The sequence below is a fragment of the Saccopteryx bilineata genome, chromosome 2 (genome assembly GCF_036850765.1).
Source record: "Saccopteryx bilineata isolate mSacBil1 chromosome 2, mSacBil1_pri_phased_curated, whole genome shotgun sequence".
Lineage (NCBI taxonomy): Eukaryota > Metazoa > Chordata > Mammalia > Chiroptera > Emballonuridae > Saccopteryx > Saccopteryx bilineata.
This window is the reverse complement of record NC_089491.1, coordinates 328272983-328290642: the sequence shown is the minus strand read 5'-3', so window position 1 is coordinate 328290642 and position 17660 is coordinate 328272983. Positions and strand designations below refer to the sequence as shown.

At 39.3% G+C, this 17660-nt stretch overlaps 1 protein-coding gene and 1 pseudogene across 4 annotated transcripts in view; both read left to right on the top strand.

The window, feature by feature from the left end:
• LOC136324511 (large ribosomal subunit protein uL30 pseudogene) overlaps positions 1-16847 on the top strand; it is a 42295-nt pseudogene extending 25448 nt beyond the window's left edge.
• Positions 1-17660, top strand: part of CADPS2 (calcium dependent secretion activator 2) — a 538020-nt gene that overhangs the window by 314299 nt on the left and 206061 nt on the right. The window lies entirely within an intron of this gene.

The window sequence follows — 17660 nt, the reverse complement described above, 5'->3', positions numbered from 1 at the left end:
GTGTTTAGGCTCTTCTTTTTTTGTTATCCTCCCTTTCATTCTTTTTCTCATTTCAAATATGTTTATATATTTCTCTGTTTAATTTTTATTATTCCTGAAGAGGTTTGCCTATCTTACTAATCTTTATAAAAGACCAACACTTGGCCGTGCTCATTTTCTCTACTTCTGTTCCTGCTACACTGATTTCTGCCCATATCTCTATTTTGTCTTTGTTTCTCTAATTGTGTTAGGTTGTGCTTTTCATATCTTCTTGAGTTGAAGAATTCAGCTCTTTATTTTTCTTTTATTTCTTGTATTCCAATAAACTTGACTTTTTAGCATGTAATTTTTGGTTTGGGTTTTGTTTTATTCTGTTACTTAAGTTAAAGGTTTTATTCTCCATTTCTTCAGATAATTTTTTCATATCAAAATAGTATTTTTTCTATGTATTTTGATCCTTTGTTTAATTTTCACCTGGCTCTATTTTTAATTCCCTTTGTATTTGCATAAATATGATTCTTCTTTGTCATCGTGTCCCACTTCGCGATCTTCCTGCAGACTTCCCTCTGCATGTGTTGCTTCTGTAGTCTCAGAGCATCATGTTTGGTTTTTGTCCTTTGCGCTATTACAGTTTGCAGATACTTGTGTAAATTCCCTTGGAAAAATGGTCATATAAATAGTTGAATACATGCTCCATGAACATTTTCTCGAGTATTCAGTTGCTCTTAATGGCCTCATCCAGTTTAACTTTTCATTACTCCCACTGAGGAATTATTTGGTCTAACCATCGGCAACCAAGTCTGACCTTGTAATAATGTGGGAGGCTTGGTTGGGCCTCCCTTCTCTTAATCTTTATAAGCACCCGTTCCACATTTCTGATCTGACAGTTGAAGTTTTCTGAATCCTTTTTTTTTTTTTTTTTCATTTTTCTGAAGCTGGAAACAGGGAGAGACAGTCAGACAGACTCCCGCATGCGCCCGACCGGGATCTACCCGGCACGCCCACCAGGGGCGACGCTCTGCCCACCAGGGGGCAATGCTCTGCCCATCCTGGGCGTTGCCATGTTGCAACCAGAGCCACTCCAGCGCCTGAGGCAGAGGCCACAGAGCCATCCCCAGTGCCCGGGCCATCCCTGCTCCAATGGAGCCCCGGCTGCGGGAGGGGAAGAGAGAGACAGAGAGGAAAGCGCGGCGGAGGGGTGGAGAAGCAAATGGGCGCTTCTCCTGTGTGCCCTGGCCGGGAATCGAACCCGGGTCCTCCGCACGCTAGGCCGACGCTCTACCGCTGAGCCAACCGGCCAGGGCCTCCTTTTATTTTTTTTAAGTTAGAAGAGGGGAGGCAGAGACAGACTGTTGCATGCGCCCAGAATGGGATCCACCCGGCAAGCCCACTAGGGGGCGATGCTCTGCCCAACAAGGGTGTTGCTCTGTTGCAGCCAAATTTTAGCCCCTGAGGTAGAAGCCATGGAACCATCCTCAGTGCCCAGGGCCAGCTTGCTCCAACTGAGCCATGGCTACAGGAGAGGAGGAGAAGAGAGAGAGAGAAAAAGAAATGAGAGGATGATAGGTGGAGAAGCAGGTGGGCACTTCTTCTGTGTGCTTTGACCAGGAATTGAACCCGGGCCATCCTAGGGCCTATGTTCTACCACTGAGCCAACCAGCCAGGGATAGTTTTCTGAATCTTAAAGTGCTGTTCATACTGTCACTAAAAACATCTTCCAGACCCCTTTTATTTTCCTGCCCACTCCATTCATATAAAGAGGTTGTTTGCCATATGTTCCATCTGTGTAGAAATTTTACTCTACCATTTCAGACCTTCATCAATAAATGGTCTCACCTGATTAAGTGTTGATTTTTCTCCCCCGGTAAGCTTCCAGTTTAAAAATGCAGTGGATTGGGGCACCTTGTCATCTTCCTGATCTTCATAGATATGATTTCTACTTAAAGTAGGAAGTCACTTGGATTTCTCAACATGCTCAGTTGATGGAAAAATTATGGTTTTTATCCTTGGATCCCATAGCCCAGTGGTAGTCAACCTGGTCCCTACCACCCACTAGGGCATTCCAGCTTTCATGGTGGGCGGTAGCGGAGCAACCAAAGTTTAAATAAAAAGATAGATTTAACTATAGTAAGTTGTTTTATAAAGATTTATTCTGCCAAACTTAGCAAAAATCCAACAGAAAGTACTTGGTAAGTAATTATTGTTATATGCTTTAACTTGCTGTAACTCTGCTTTATAAATTTTATAAAGTAAAGTTACTTCCCTACTTTATAAATCACCATCACTGTGGAACCGGTGGGCAGTTAGAAAATTTTACTGCTAACAGAGATACAAAAGTGGGCGGTAGATATGAAAAGGTTGACTACCCCTGCCATAGAGCTTTCTACTGGTATTTTAATTACATTTGAAAAGGCCTTAGCTGCCCTACTTGCAAGGATCCTGTGGCTATGATCTGTGTCCATTTCTTCCTGAACTCCTCATTGAATTCCTAATACACTATTTTACAAAGGACAGGTATCTAATTAACTATTAAATAAATAACCATAGATACCTCCCTTTGTTGAATCTGCTTTGTTTACTGTTCTGTAACTATAATCTATAACTATAGATTATTAATAAATGCACACAGGCATACTTTGTCTAACATTGTCTTGTCTTCTACCCTATTCTATGGAGATTATGTTATGATAAATCTGGGTGTGGAGAAGCACAATTACAAAGGTTTCTAGAGGGCACCTCATCCTGTTACAGATGTTCTCCCTTTCCCCAAGAGTGAGGTTTAGTTTAGGGTTTCTTCTAGTGTCTTGTTATCCTTCCCTATCCTTAAGTATGATTGGAAAAGTCAAACTAAGACTTACAGTGGAGTACTTTGGAAAGTTCCCAAGAGGCCCCAAAATGCATGCAAGTCACTTTTGCTGATGTTGGGACCCAATACTGTGTTTCATCAATCTGCAATTTTACCATTAGCCTTAAAACCTAATCTACTTGCCATGGATTTCTTATTGAAGTTTCAAATACCATGTGAGTGTCCTCATTAGTGGCTCAGTGATAGTCTTCAGTAGTTCCTCAAGGAATATGTGGTCGATGTAAATTGGAGAACATTAGTAGTTGTGCCCTTTCGGTAGAAGTTGTGTAAACATACTGGAAAGATTCCTTAGCAGCCAGTTTTTAACATAGGACATGTGTCCATTATCTGGTGGACTGTCACCCATTCAGAGTACTCATCTGTCACACTGCTAATCAGCGAGCCGAGGAAGCATGCAACTTCTTAGAGCTGTGACATAAAAATAAAACAATCACTATATATAAATATATTTAAAGCATATAGCTATACTGAATATATATCATCTTAATTAGTTCTTACACTCTATATGATGTATTTATATAGTTTATGGTATACTTATGTATGTAGATTTCATTTGTTTGATATCACTTTTATATCAATTTACCGAGAGATACTGAGGCATAAAGAGGTTAAGGAATTTGTCCAGTAATATAGCTAGTAAGTGACCATGACTTAAACCTCAGTGTGTCTGATTGAAGAGCTTGTTCCTACACTGCTAGGCAACATGCCTAATAAATACCCAGTGCTTTTCTCTGGTGATCACACAACTCAAATACTACCGAGGGCAAGGCAAGCCGAGTGAGTAAGTGTGACGTGATTAAGTATAATGTTATAAAGAGTGGGATAGTTGGCATTAGGAGAGTCAAGAGAACATGAAAAAAAAAATTGAAATATCGTATTTTTTAATACTGTGCTTTCAAAGCACATCTGCAGGCCAGCCTTGATCCATGAGGTCACCATTTTTGCATCTCTTTGTTTATTGAAATTATCCCTCTCTATTTTTACCTTCAAATTATTTGAGGCTTTGCTAGTTGCCACATATTCAGAAATAACAGTTACTAATTTTTAATGAGTAAGTATATATTTTAAAATTGATTTCATTGAAATACGAATTAAAAGATTTAATTGTTTTATTTTTAAACTTTCTTTTTTTTTTTTTTTTTTTTTTTTTATTTTTCTGAAGCTGGAAACGAGGAGAGACAGTCAAACAGACTCCCGCATGCACCCGACCGGGATCCACCCGGCACGCCCACCAGGGGGCGATGCTCTGCCCCTCCGGGGCGTTGCTCTGTTATGACCAGAGCCACTCTAGAGCCTGGGGCAGAGGCCAAGGAGCCATCCCCAGCACCTGGGCCATCTTTGCTCCAATGGAGCCTCGCTGCAGGAGGGGAAGAGAGAGACAGAGAGGAAGGAGAGGGGGGAGGGGTGGAGAAGCAGATGGGCGCTTCTCCTGTGTGCCCTGGCCAGGAATCGAACCCGGGACTTCTGCACGCCAGGCTGACGCTCTACCACTGAGCCAACCGGCCAGGGCCAAACTTTCTTCATATGTGTTTTTAAATGAAGTCTCATGGACATGCACTGATATTACTCTGTCATCTGACACAGTGACCCTTCTAGCTGTCTCTTCTGCAGTTATCTGACATTAAGGTTTGAGAGATACGGCCCTTTTAGTTATGGAATAACTAATTTGCCAACTCTGAATATTTGGGTCTTGATATAGAACATACAATTCAGCATTAGCCTGATATTTATTCATCCTCTCAGATTGCATCAGACTATAGGCTTGGCCTGGTAGATATCATAATTTATAAGTACATTTTAAGCCCGGGTCTTTGTAGTAATTTATATAAAAAGCAATTCTGCATAATGTCCTTTATCCAAGTGAGTATTCTTGATACCCGCTGTGTAGTGATTTTACAAAAATAACATTTAGGCACTATCTTGGAAGGGCCTTGTTGACATTGGCTTTACATGTTAAAAGTGTAAAATATTCCTAGCTCAAGGAGTTTACCTGTGTATGAATGCAAACAATTTTGATTGTTTAAATGTAAGATTGGGAAACAGATGTTCAAGTGCTCTAGAATTTAAATCAAAACCATCCTTTTTAAAAGAATTCAGGTATAATAAATGCAATCCAGATCACCAGATTTTCCAGCTCCGACATCAGTGGCACATTAGGGAGCACACAGGGCTGGAGATGTGAATATTACATAATGAGGATAATCAAGGAGTTGAGTGCGATGTGCCTCGGGCGCATGTTAGTAGCTAATTCCAATATGAATGCTTAGCAATCATTTGTTGGTTGAAATGCATGTGTTCAGCTAAATGGAAATCTTGGACGTTCTCTCATACACCCCATTATTTGTAATTGAACACCTGATTTCTATCATGCAACAAATTAACATCTGCACCGGATCTGTCTTTTATGCATATGGATACACTGATTAGAATTTTGCAGATAGGCAGGCACTCGAAAACAAAAAGACAACATGGTGAAACACTTCCAGCCATAATTTTTGATTACATATTGAGAATCGTTTAATTATCTTACTCCATTTAATTAGCCCTTCTACTTAGGTCAATTGCTTTTTTTATTAACATGACATTTTAGCAATTTGTTAATTGGCATGAAATAACATGAGACTTGACTGAGTGTGTCTTGTCTGCTTAAGGAAGTTGAGGAAAAGGCAGAGTGGTAAGTGTGTTCATTAGCCCCCTGCGGCAGTTACCTCTGCCGTCGTGTGCTGCCACCAAATTACATCTCCGTCCTGTGAATTTTGTTCCTTCTGTTATACCAAGTGAGCTGTTGATTTGAGCGATTACAGAAATCTGAGACCATGGGTGTACATTTAAAAAAAAAAAACCAGTCTCTTATGAAATTAAGAGAATGGTGGACAGTGAGGAAGGTATATGTATATAAATGTTAGTTAGGTGGGAGGGGGAAGATAGGCGAGAGATATATGATATAAATACACGTAAGAAAATTATTAAGAGAAAGATTTAGTCTATCTCAAGCCTTTAAGCTCCAAGCCTCTTTAACAGTTTTTTTTTATGTTAAATAATGTTTGCATATCAGCAGTATTCCTTTGGTGGCATTGACTGAGACCGTTCAGTGTACTGAGTCCATATATCCCCATCAAAGTAAACACTGTATTCAGCTGATAAGTTTTTAGATGAATTATAATACCACAAAATAATATACAAATTGCTATGGAGTGTGGTGTAAAGATGTTATCAATTATACCTAAGAAAAAACTTATTTTTATCCCAAAAAATTCCTCTAGAATACAGCCCAAGTAGACAGCCATCAGTAATCCTGCCCCAGGGAGGGAAGTGTTTCACCAGAACCCACTTAACCACCTTGTAGTATATTCTTTAAGCATGAATCATTTTCTTACAAACTATCTAGTGATTTAGTATTACAATGCCTTCACGACTCTGGGCAACTTTGTGATGGTGAGAATCAGAGGGCATTGAATGATGCTGGTCTCCCTGTGACTTGTTTCTTTATATTCTGCTGTATTCTGAATAGGGTTACTTCATACCAGCATAGAATTTAAGAGCTAACAGAGATTTTGGATGACTCAGCCCAACATTAGTGTTGGGTCAGAGTGGTGCGCCTTTCTAAAGCATGTTTAGTTAACCTGTACCACGTGCATCCTGGGAAAAGCACTAGGTTGGGCATTCTGGCAAATACAAGGGTAAATAAATTTACAGTAACTTCATCCCCTTGAGAATTATGCCAATTTCCTTTCTTGTCAGTAATACTTCTGTCCACTTGGGGGCACTGTGATCAAATACAGGTGTGAAAAAGTAGGTTTACAGTTGTAAGTACGAAAATGGTTTATTTTTGTATTGTTTATTTATTACTCCATTATTTATTTCTGTTATTTTCATATGAACAACTGTAAACCTACCTTCTTTCACCCCTGTATAAGAAGAAAAGAGAAAAATGGGGTTTTTTTGGTTTACTTCAGTTAGAAAAGTTGTTCATAGTGCTAACTATAGGGAATCCCTAATTATATTCTATACTTCTAGGTAAAATACCTTTTTAAATGTACATATGTCTGAGATTTTTGTTCGTGTTTGTTTAATTACAGTATAAGCATAGGTTAATCAGTGTTTAACGTGGTGCCTGGAACAGGTGAATTTGTTAGGAATGCAGGTTCTCAGACCTATTCTAAATCAGAAACTCAGGGTGTGGGGCCCAGCAATATGTGTCTGCACAACCTCTAAGATCTCAATGTCTCCTAACATTTGAGAACCACTGAATTAGAATAAGTGGACTTTGACATACTTTTACAATTTCTATCTGTTAAAAAGTGATTAGGTTAAAAATAATCAAACATGCCTGGAATGTTGTGAAAATGTATTACTTAGAAAAGGTTTCTTTTTTTTTTTTTTTTTTTACAAGGACAGAGAGAGAGAGTCAGAGAGAAGGACAGACAGGAACGAAGAGAGATGAGAAGCATCAATCATCAGTTTTTCGTTGTGACACCTTAGTTGCTCATTGATTGCTTTCTCATATGTGCCTTGACCATGGTGCTACAGCAGACTGAGTAACCCCCTGCTGGAGCCAGGGACCTTGGGTTCAAGCTGGTGAGCTTTGCTCAAACCAGATGAGCCCACGCTGAAGCTGGCGACCTCGGGGTCTCGAAACTGGATCCTCCGCATCCCAGTCTGACGCTCTATCCACTGCGCCACCGCCTGGTCAGGCAAAGGTTTCTTTCTTACATTAACAATAAATGAGTCTGAAGAATTAACTTTTTTTTTGTCCATGATTATTACAGCTGGGCTCCTATGAGTCAGAACAGTTAGTTTATTACTCACTTTCCATCCCCGGCTCCTCCATCCCCAATTTTTAATCAAGGGAAATTTTAGGATAAATCATTTGTTTGGTATTTTATAGATAAATCAACCAAGTATAGAATGTCTCAAATATAACTCCTCGTGATGATTTCAAGATATGGCCTTGATTTCAGCATAGTACTGCTAATAAGTCTTTCTTTACATCTTTGTAGTATCTTTACATGGATTAAAAGAGCTATTTTATTTATTAGGTTATGTGATCCTAAGCATACTCCTTTGAGGCAATTAAGAAACCAGTCACTACCGCTGTTTACAGTTGGGCAAAACTGACACCAATGTTAGAATTTTTTCCTAAGTGTAATATTGGTACAGAGACTACTAGTTCCCTTCTTAATAAGTAGTTAATTTTGTTCCTCTGTTTCTGAGAGTCTGTGAAAAGTGCGGACGGAGAATACTGCTGCCCTTAAAAGACTAAACTTCCCATGAGTTTGTTAGGAAGAAGGGTATTCTGAGCCATGGGCGACCGGACCGCGGGATTTCCCTCCCCAGAGGTGTCCTCGCACCTCCTCCTGACTAGGCCAGGACTCAGATAGGCCCTGCCTCATTTTCCTACTTTTCTATTTAGACATCTCTTTCTTGTTTGTCTTTGGTTCACTGAAGTAGTTAGAACTTCGGAGGCCTTTATGCTGACGGGGAACAGGTAAGTCATTACAGAGAATAATACAAAAAAACTACCAGTAAAGCTTTTCTGGTGGATTCTGACCTGTTTATCTACTGTCATACTCTACATAGAAGGCTGACCTGACACAGGTGCCACCTCACAAGGGTGTCCGGCAATTTTCTCTACGTCTTTTCTCCAGTGGCAGACTCTGACCTTGACAGCCACCACCAGGACGTGGCCTCCTGTTTGAGCAACTACTTGCTCATTTACAACCAAACCAGCACCAGCAGGATGTCTTTCTCCCAATATCCCAATATGCAAGGAGTGGTCTCCGTCTGATTGTTCTGAGGTCAAGACCACCTTCTCTGAGTATAAGAGGTAAACTCTTATAGGAAGGTGCTTTATGTATAGAGTAGTTGGGGGCCATTCACTGGCAATTGATTATCTTTGTGAAGTGAATCTGGTAGCAGAGTCAAATTATACATACATATTGGGTGAACATTTTCTGTACTACTAAAAATATCAGAAGTTATAAACTATGTTTACTATAGTTTATAGCAGTAACTATACCTGCCTTATAGGATTGTTGTATTAGTTGACGCAATATATGTAAAATACAAAATACAATGCCTGAAATTCAGTAAATCTTAAAAATAGAACCTGTTAGAGACCGAGAAAATGGTGACGGAGTAGGCAGACGTTACAGCTCCCACCTCCCAGAACCAAAATGGATTACAACTTAATTTAAAAACAATCATCTTGAAAAATCAACTTTGGACTGAACTAAGAGGAATCTATAACTAAGCATCACCAAAGAAGCCACACCGAGACTGGTAGGAAGGGCGGAAACGGCTGCCCCGCTCCCAGGAGCGAGAGGTGGCCTGGAAGGTCTCTCATGGAGGGGTGGGTTGCCCCGAGCTTTGTGGTTCCTCAGCCCCAGGACCTGACCGGAACCCCAGCCTGAAGCCCCAGAGACTGGAGGAGGTGTACAGACAGTATTTAGCTGAAAGAAGAGCCAGGTTACTGTTTGTGAAAGAAGACAGAACACTCAGACCCAGACTCTGTCTTAAAGGGACCGTGCAGAAAACCTTGTTCACAGCCACTTAAACTGGGGCTCCGGGAGTGGGGAGCACCGAGAGCACTGGAGTTACTAGAAGTGAGTGTAGTCTCTGGGGCACAGGGAGAGACTGGGGGGGACAGCCACCTTGACCCCTATACTGGATCAATGTCAAAAACTAAATTGGCCATTTCTCCTGGGAGAACCAAGCCAGCAAAGGGAAGCAATTACCCCGCCCACTAGAGGTTCTCCTGCTCTAGTCAGTGCAAAGAGATACTTAGAAGCAGTGGGCACTTCAGCGACACAGGTTTTGAGTGCTGAGGTCTGTCATACACTGCCCCCCCCAAACTGTTGAGTACCATCGGAATGGCGGTTGAAAAAAAAACACAAGTTCCAGAAGCACAAAGTCCCATTAAAGACAAACCCAAAGAGACCTACACCAAGACACATTATAATTAAAATACCAAAGCTAGGAGATAAAGAATACTATAAGCTGTGAGAGAGAAGCAGTCAATCACCTACAAAGGAGCCCCCATAAGGATGACATCCGACTTTTCAACAGAAATATATACTTGAGGCCAGAAGGGAATGGCAAAGAAATATTCAAAGTAATGCAAAATAAGAGCCTACAACCAACACTTCTTTATCCAGCAAGGCTATCATTTAAAATTGAAGGAGGAATAAAAAGCTTCACAGACAAAAAAGAACTCAAGGAGTTCATTACAACCAAACCAATGCTGCAAGAAATGTTAAGAGGCCTGTTGTAAATGGAACAAAGGGGGGGGGAATCTAGTAAAAGAGGAATGTAGATTTAAAGAATAAAATGGCAATAAACAACTACATATCAATAATAACCTTAAATTTAAATGGAATAAATGCTCCAATCAAAAGACATAGAGTAGCTGCATGAATAAGAAAACAGACCTGTACATATGCTCTCTACAAGAGACCCACATCAAAACAGAAGATACACATAGACTGAAAGTAAAGGGATAGAAACAAATATTTCATGCAAATGGAAATGAATAAAAAAGCTAGGGTAGCAATACTTATATCAGACAAAATAGACTTTAAAACAAAATCTATAGTAAGGGATAAAGAAGGTCACTACATAATGATAAAGGGAGCAATCCAACAGGAAGATATAACCATTATAAATATCTATGTGCTTAATATAGGAGCACCTAAATATATAAATCAGATTTTGATGGACATAAAGGGTGAGATAAACAGCAATACTATAATAGTACGGGATTTCAATACCCCACTAACATCAATGGATAGATCCTCAAGAAAGAAAATTAATGAAGAAACAGCAGCCTAAAGGACACACTAGATCAACTGGATTTAACAGATATCTTCAAAACCTTTCACCCTAAAGCAGCAGAATATACATTCTTTTCAAGTGCTCATGGTACATTCTCTAGGATATACCACATAATAGGACACAAAATGAGTCTCAATAAATTTAAGAAAATTGAAATCATATCAAGTATCTTCTCTGATCACAATGGCATGAAACTAGAAATTAACTACAATAGAAAAACTGAAAAACACTCAAACACTTGGAAACTAAATAGCTTGTTATTAAATAAGGAATGAGTTAACAATGAGATCAAGGAAGAAATAAAAAATTTCCTGGAAACAAATGAAAATGAACATACAACTCAAAATTTATGGGACACAGCAAAAGCATTCCTGAGAGGGAAATTCATAGCATTACAGGCAGACCTTAAGAAGCTAGAAAAGCTCAAATAAACAACATAACCCTGTATCTAAAAGAACTAGAAAATGAATAGCAAGTAAAGCCCAGAGGAAGTAGAAAGAAGGAAATAATAAAGATCAGATAGGAAAGAAATAACATAGAGGCTAAAAACAACATACAGAGGATCAATGAAACTAAGAGCTGGTTCTTTGAAAAGGTAAACAAGATTGATGAACCTTTAACCAGACTCACCAAGAAAAAAAAGAGGACTCAAATAAATAAAATTAGAAATGAGAGTGGAGAATTAACAACTGATACAGCAGAAATACAAAGGATTGTTAAAAAAAAATACTATGAAGAACTGTACACCAAAAAATTTGACTACCTAGGTGAACTGGACAAATTCCTTGAAACATATAATCTTTCAAAAATCAATCTGGAAGAATCAGAAAACCTAAACAGACTGATTACAACAAATGAATTTGAAACAGTTATCAAAAAACTCCCAACAAACAAAAGCCCTGGGCCAGATGGCTTCACGGAGAACTCTACCAAATATTCAAAGAACTAACTCCTACCCTTCTCAAGCTATTTCAAAAAATTCAAGAGGAGGGAAAACTTCCAAGCTCCTTTTATGAGGTGAGCATAATGCTGATTCCAAAACCAGGCAAAGAAAATACAAAGGAAAAAAAGTATAGGCCAATATACCTGATGAATTTAGATGCTAAAATTCTCACAAAATATTAGCAAACTGGATCCAGCAATACATGAAAAAAATCATACATCATGATCAACTGGGATTTATTCTGGGGAGACAAGGCTGGTACAATATTAGCAAATCAATCAATGTGATTCATCATATAAAGAAAAGAAGGAGAAAAATCACATGATGATATCAATAAATGCAGAAAAAGCATTTGATAAAATCCAGTATCCATTTATGATCAAAACTCTCGGCAAAATGGGAATACAGGGATCATTCCTCAACATGATAAAGGCCATCTATGACAGACCCACAGCCAACATCATACTCAATGGGCAAAAATTAAAAGCAATCCCCTTAAGATCAGGAACAAAGCAGGGGTGCCCCCTTTCACCACTCTTATTCAACATAGTCCTGGAAGTCCTAGCCACAGAAGTTAGACAAGAAGAAGAAATAAAAGGCATCCAAATTGGAAAAAAAGAAGTAGAACTATCATTATTTGCTGATGATGTGATACTGTATGTAGAAAACACTAAAGTCTCAGTCAAAAAACTACTAGACCTGATAAATGGATTCAGCAAGGTGGCAGGTTATAAAATCAATATTCAGAAATCAGAGGCATTTTTATACACCAACAATGAACTGTCTGAAAGAGAAATTAAGAAAACAATCCCCTTCACTATTGCAACAACAAAAAAAATAAAGTACCTAGGAGTAAATTTAACCAAGGAGGTTAAAGACTTGTACTTGGAAAATTATAAAACATTGACAAAAGAAATCAAGGAAGATACAAACAAGTGGAAGCATATACCAAGTTCATGGATAGGAAAAATAAACATCATTAAAATGTCTATATTACGCAAAGCAATATATAAATTCAATACAATTGCTAATACCAATGACATACTGCAAAGATATAGAATAAATATTTCAAAAACATATGGGACCAAAAAAGAACACATATAACCTCAGCAATCTTGAAAAAGAATAAAGTGGGTGGTATCACACTTCCTGATATCATGTTATACTACAAGTCCACTGCACTCAAAACAGCTTGGTACTGGCATAAGAACAGACATATAGATCAGAACAGAGAACACAGAAATAAACCCACACCTTTATAAACAATTGATATTTGACAAAGGAGGTAAGAGCATACAATGGAATAAAGACAGTCTCTTTAACAAATGGTGTTGGGAAAATTGGACAGCTACCTGCAAAAAAATGAAACTAGACCACCAACTTACACCATTCACAAAAATAAACCCAAAATGGATAAAAGACTTAAATGTAAGTCATAAAACCAGAAGCATCTTAGAAGAAAACATAGGCAGTAAGCTCTCTGACATCTCTCGCAGCAATATATTTGCTGATTTATCTCCATGGACAAGTGAAATAAAAGATAGGATAAGCAAATGGGACTATATCAAACTAAAAAGCTTTTGCACAGCCTAAGACAACATGAACAGAATAAAAAGACAAACCACAAAATGGGAGAACATATTTGACAATACATCTGATAAGGGGTTAATAACCAAAATTTATAAAGAACTTGTAAAATTCAAACACCAAGAAGATAAACAATCCAATCAAAAAATGGGTAGAAGAAATGAATAGACACTTCTCCAAAGAGGACATACAAATGGCCAATAGGCAGATGAAAAAATGTTCAACATCACTAATCATTAGAGAAATGCAAATTAAAACCACAATGAGATACTACCTCACACCAGTCAGAATGGAGCACATTAACAAAACAAGACATAATAATTGCTGGCGAGGATGTAGAGAAAGGGGAACCCTCCTCCTGCACTGCTGATGGGAATGCAGACTGGTGCAGCCAGACAGTATGGAAATTCCTCAAAAAATTAAAAATGGAACTGCCTTTTGACCCAGCCACCCACTTTTAGGAATATATCCTAAGAATACCAAATCACTGATTCAAAAGAATAAATGCACCCCCATGTTTATTGCAGCATTGTTTACAATAGCCAAGATCTGGAAACAGCCCAAGTGTCCATCAGTGGACGAGTGGATTAAAAATCTGTGGTACATATACACAATGGAATACTATGTGGCCACGAAAAAGAAGAAAATCTTGCCTTTTGTGACAACATGAATGGACCTGGAAACTATTACATTAAGTGAAATAAACCAGGCAGAGAAAGAATATCATATGACCTCACTCATTTGAGGAATCCAATGAACAATGTGAACAGAGGCGCAGAATAGAGGCAGAGGCGGGATCAAAGGGACCAGAGGGAAAGTGAACAGAGGGGAAGGGGATGAGAGGATGGGATCAGAGAAGGGAAAGAGATTGGTGAAATTATATACGCATAACACAGCGTTATAGAGAGCAGGAAAGCAAATCCTGGAGGGAAAGGGGGTGATTGTGGGGCAGAGGGGAGCAAGGGGGAGCTTGAGGGGAACACGGGCGTGGGAGAGATGTACTCGGAGGGACACCTGAATCTATGTAAACACAATAAATAAAAATAAAAATGTATGTAACCTGTTATAAGGAAAACAATGATGCAGTGTATTGGGAATGGTTAATGTGAAGAATATCGGTATAGAATGTAAGGGGAATGTATTCTAACATTATATTTTTGACATATTTTTTGACAGAGAGAGAGAGGGACAGACAGGGACAGACAAGAAGGGAGAGAGATGAGAAGCATTAATTCTTCATTGCAGCATCTTAGTTGTTCATCAGCTGCTTTCTCCTATGTTCCTTGGCCAGTGGGGTGGGGGTGGGGGGACAGCTACAGCAGAACACGTGACCACTTGCTTAAGCCAGTGACCTTGGACTTCAAGCCAGTGACTATGGGGTCATGTCCATGATCCCACACTCAAGCCAGCAACCCCATGCTTAAGCTGGTGAGCCCGTGCTCACGCCGGATGAGCATGCACTCTAGCCGGTGACCTCAGGGATTTGAACCTGGGTCCTCTGCATCCCAGTTTGAAACTCTATCCACTGGACCACCACCTGATCAGGCTAGTCTGTCATCTTTTTGGTTTTTGTAATTTTACTGTCAGATTGAATTAAAAGGTTAGTTTGAATACTAGCAAAATAATTCTCACTGGGAATCTTTAAAAATGTTAAACGTTGTTGTTGAAAGTTTCATTACTATTTACTATAGTTATGTATTGCTTTGTGGAGTTGAGTTCATAAATATATTTTAATTTTATTTGATTTATTAAGGATCATTTATCTGCTCATGGTCACCTGTCTAGACATCTCTGCTCATAAGAAGTCTCAAGGTAGTTTATCTTCACTTTCATTATTTTCCTTTTTCTTTTAAATTTATTTATTTTTATTAATTAGAGATGGGAAGGGGAGGAAAGAGAGACAGGGAGACATTGATTTGTGGCCCCATTTATTTATGCATTCATTGATTAATTCTTGTACGTGCCCTGACCGGGGTTTCAATCTGCAACCTTTGCATGTTGGGACAATTTTCCAACCAATGGAACTACCCAGCCAGGACTCTTTTTATCATTTTTCTACCTTATGTTAGTGTCTAGCATATTTCCTTTACAAACTGCACAAAGTAAACATTAAATAAACATCATTTAATTACAGTTATGGTATGATTTAGAATTTTCTAATAATTCATGAAGCCCACTGAAAAGAAGATATGTGGCCCTGGCCGGTTGGTTCAGCGGTAGAGCGTTGGCCCTGCGTGTGAAGTCCTGGGTTCAATTCCTGGCCAGGGCACACAGGAGAAGTGGCCATCTGCTTCTCCACCCTTTGCCCTCTCCTTTCTCTTTATCTCTCTCTTCCCCTCCCATAGCCAAGGCTCCATTGGAGCAAAGTTGGCTCGGATGCTGAGGATGGCTCAATGTCCTCACCTCAGGTGCTAGAATGGTTCTGGTTGCAACGGAGCAACAATGCCCCAGATGGGCAGATCATCGCCCCCTGGTGGGCTTGCCAGGTGGATTCCAGTTGGGTGCATGCAGAAGTCTGTCTCTCTGCCTCCCTGCTTCTCACATCAGAAAATTACAAAAAAAAAAAAAATGATATATATGTGCCAGGAACTTGAATCAAATGCCACACCCAACAAGGATGTAATTATAATACGGATCTTCCAGCAAGATTCCCACTTTTCTCCCCTAGAAAAAAAAATAATTTCTTCTTAATTGAAAAGGAACAGATCTCAAATTTCTTTTCAGTTCTTCTGTTATTTATTTAGTGCCATCCAAAAGAGAATTGGAAAAATATATGTATTTACAGGTTATTGCGATCTCGGTACTGATTTTTTTACACTCCATCTTATTATGGTTGTTTCTGAAGACAAATTCAAAGTGCTTTCCCAGGCTGGACCCTTGGAGGGTCAAAGGAGAAGAAAAGAAGGTTCTTGTTGTGCCAGAAACCCTTGAGAAAAAGCAAAAGAATTTCTCAGAGCTGAAGATCAAGCATCGGAGAAAGAAGTCAAGGATGCTTGGAAAGGCAAGGAGGAAACTTACCTATGAAAAAGCTAAGTGCTGTTAACATAGACAGATGTACAGAACTAAGCTAGGAGGTCAGGAAAAGCTGGCAACTTCTCTGTACCTGTGAAACCCGAATTGGCATTTATCATCAGGACCAGAGGTATAGATGGTGTGAGCCCAAAGGTCCAAAAGATGCTACAGCTTCTACACCGGCACCGGATCTCCAGTGGCCCCATGTTAAGCTCCACAAGGCTTCAGTTACCAAGCTGAGGAGGATTGTGGAACCATTTACTGCATGAGGGTTTCCCAAACCTGAAGTCAGTGAATGGATTGACCTATAAGCTTGGTTATGGCAAAATCAACAAGATGTGAATTGCTCTGTCAGCTAAAACATTGATTGCCCGATCACTTGGTAAACATGGCATCCTCTGCCTTTGGTTATCTGACTCATAAGATCTGTACTTTTGGGGAAATGTTTCAGAGAAGCAAATAACTTCCTGTAGCCCCTCAAATTTTCTTCCATGGGATGGAATGAAGAAAAAGACCACCCGTTTTGTGGAAGGTGATGCTAGCAGCAGGAATGACCAGCTCAACAGGCTTCTTAGAAGGATAAACTACAGGTGTCGACATGGTTATGTTTGTAATCTGGTCAATTAACAAACAGTGACTGCTTTTAACTTGTAAAAGCAATCCAGAGATATATTCAAAATGGCTTTAATTCCTTTCTGTGAAGTAATCTTGATATTCTACAAATTTCTGTAACAGAGTTCTAATCTTTATTTATATATTTGTTTATTTTTGACAGAGACAGAGTCAGAGAGAGGGACAGAGACAGATAGGTACAGACAGACAGGAAGAGAGAGAGATGAGAAACATCAATTCTTCATTGTGGCACCTTAGTTCAATGATTGTGTTTTATAAGTGCCTTGACTGGGGGACTACAGCAGAGTGAGTGACCCCTTGCTTAAGCCACAGACTTTTGGGCTCAAGCCAGCAACCACGGGGTCATGTCTATGATTCCCTACTCAAGCCAGAGACTCTATGCTCAAGCTAGTGACCTCACGGCTTCAAACCTGAGTCCTCTGCATCCCAGTCCGACGCTCTATCCACTGCGTCACCGCCTGGTCAGGCCAGAACTCTAAACTTTATCCCTAGCTATATGGCTACATGGGAGAGGGCCTCTGCTATTACTTGTTTTAAAACTAGGTGCAGAATGGTTACTTACCTCCTTTCTTTCCTCTTTCCCATTACTTGTACCCGTGAATATGTAACTATCATATTATTCCATTAAGATGGGGGTATTGAATTATTTGAACTAACATATACTTGTATTATATTGGAGAAAAGTGCAGACTTCTGATACTGGCACATTCCTTAAAATGTGAGAAATAAAAGGGCCTGATTTTATTTCAAAGTTGCATTTTCGAGAGAAGTGACTCACAATTATCAATATCTTTGGAAATTGTGTTC